Genomic DNA, 2,254 nt, shown 5'->3' with positions numbered 1-2,254 from the left:
GAGGTTTCTTTGATTTTTATTTATTTTTATTTTTTTTGTAAGGCTTGGTAAAATTAACATAATCCATTTCATTTTTTTCAATTTTTCATCATGCTATGATATATTTTCATCCATAATTTATTCAGCAAGCGAAAGAATGACTATAGCTAACACCAAAGAGAGAGACATATTAATTTTCCTTCCATCGTCTGTTTTTGCCTGTGTTCCTGGGTGTTAGGTGGGCTGGATTACACAGATGGATTACGTGGCAGAAACACACACGGACGCAGAATAGTTAGTGATGCAAGTTTTTATATACACGAGTAAGGGGGAATATTTACAAGGGAAGGGGCTATATACAGTGATAAATAAAAATGTGCCAGGAGGTAAACACCGAGGCGATGAGACGGAGCCGAAGCATGCAGGTAGGCAGCAGACGCACCGGAGCTACCTGACAACAGGGAACAAAACAGGGCTTATGACATACCGTTGATAGCCGAACGTTAAACACAAGTGGACGGAGAGAGTTGGAGAGCTTACTTGACCACCCAAACCACAGCCGCTGCGGTGAACGCCGCCTGATGGTACGTAGCACTCCGTCGCGGATCCACAATAGTCAACACAAAATCCTAGGTAGGCGGGCAGGCGATGGAACAGGCTAAGACAAAGAAAAGTAGACGAAACGTGGATCCTTTAAAACATACAGCTCCACAGCGTAAAATCAACAGATGCAGCCTGTGCTGACTAGTTACCACTTGTGACAGCGACAATACTCCGACACCAGACGTCCGTGACTCAGCTCCCTAAGAGCGCTCACTGATGACGTCCGATGCGTCGCAGGTGTGTTGGAATGCCATCAAGCCCAGCCTCGCCTACCTATAACCAAAAAGGAAAACAAAACCCAAACAACAACAATACACCTACCCACCACCTCCTAACACTGGGTGGGACTGATTCTGGGTCCACCACCTGTGGCCTGTGTTGACTGTCCTTTTTGGAGCAAATCCCAAACAAATAATAATAACAATAGATGCATGCATGTGTATATATATATATATATATATATATATATATATATATATATATATATATATACAGGGAGTGCAGAATTATTAGGCAAATGAGTATTTTGTCCACATCGTCCTCTTCATGCATGTTGTCTTACTCCAAGCTGTATAGGCTCGAAAGCCTACTACCAATTAAGCATATTAGGTGATGTGCATCTCTGTAATGAGAAGGGGTGTGGTCTAATGACATCAACACCCTATATCAGGTGTGCATAATTATTAGGCAACGTCCTTTGGCAAAATGGGTCAAAAGAAGGACTTGACAGGCTCAGAAAAGTCAAAAATAGTGAGATATCTTGCAGAGGGATGCAGCAGTCTCAAAATTGCAAAGCTTCTGAAGCGTGATCATCGAACAATCAAGCGTTTCATTCAAAATAGTCAACAGGGTCGCAAGAAGCGTGTGGAAAAACCAAGGAGCAAAATAACTGCCCATGAACTGAGAAAAGTCAAGCGTGCAGCTGCCAAGATGCCACTTGCCACCAGTTTGGCCATATTTCAGAGCTGCAACATCACTGGAGTGCCCAAAAGCACAAGGTGTGCAATACTCAGAGACATGGCCAAGGTAAGAAAGGCTGAAAGACGACCACCACTGAACAAGACACACAAGCTGAAACGTCAAGACTGGGCCAAGAAATATCTCAAGACTGGTTTTTCTAAGGTTTTATGGACTGATGAAATGAGAGTGAGTCTTGATGAGCCAGATGGATGGGCCCGTGGCTGGATTGGTAAAGGGCAGAGAGCTCCAGTCCGACTCAGACGCCAGCAAGGTGGAGGTGGAGTACTGGTTTGGGCTGGTATCATCAAAGATGAGCTTGTGGGGCCTTTTCGGGTTGAGAATGGAGTCAAGCTCAACTCCCAGTCCTACTGCCAGTTTCTGGAAGACACCTTCTTAAAGCAGTGGTACAGGAAGAAGTCTGCATCCTTCAAGAAAAACATGATTTTCATGCAGGACAATGCTCCATCACACGCGTCCAAGTACTCCACAGCGTGGCTGGCAAGACAGGGTATAAAAGAAGAAAAACTAATGACATGGCCACCTCGTTCACCTGATCTGAACCCCATTGAGAACCTGTGGTCCATCATCAAATGTGAGATTTACAAGGAGGGAAAACAGTACACCTCTCTGAACAGTGTCTGGGAGGCTGTGGTTGCTGCTGCACGCAATGTTGATGGTGAACAGATCAAAACACTGACAGAATCCATGGATG

The 2,254-nt window shown here is 44.5% G+C and overlaps 1 long non-coding RNA gene across 1 annotated transcript; it reads right to left on the bottom strand.

Moving 5' to 3' along the window:
• Nucleotides 1-252: 252 nt before the first annotated feature.
• LOC147306709 (uncharacterized) lies at nt 253-841 on the bottom strand. Its single transcript, XR_015126512.1, has 3 exons — nt 732-841; nt 520-637; nt 253-430 (listed from the first exon to the last, which is right to left on the bottom strand). It is a non-coding gene; the product is annotated as an uncharacterized LOC147306709 (long non-coding RNA).
• Nucleotides 842-2,254: the final 1,413 nt, after the last annotated feature.

The sequence above is a fragment of the Aulonocara sp. 'chitande type north' Nkhata Bay genome, linkage group LG19 (genome assembly GCF_057382095.1).
Source record: "Aulonocara sp. 'chitande type north' Nkhata Bay isolate Kocher_YH1m ecotype deep benthic linkage group LG19, A_spYH_male_GT1.1, whole genome shotgun sequence".
Taxonomy (NCBI): domain Eukaryota; kingdom Metazoa; phylum Chordata; class Actinopteri; order Cichliformes; family Cichlidae; genus Aulonocara; species Aulonocara sp. 'chitande type north' Nkhata Bay.
This window is presented reverse-complemented; position numbering and strand designations above follow the sequence as displayed.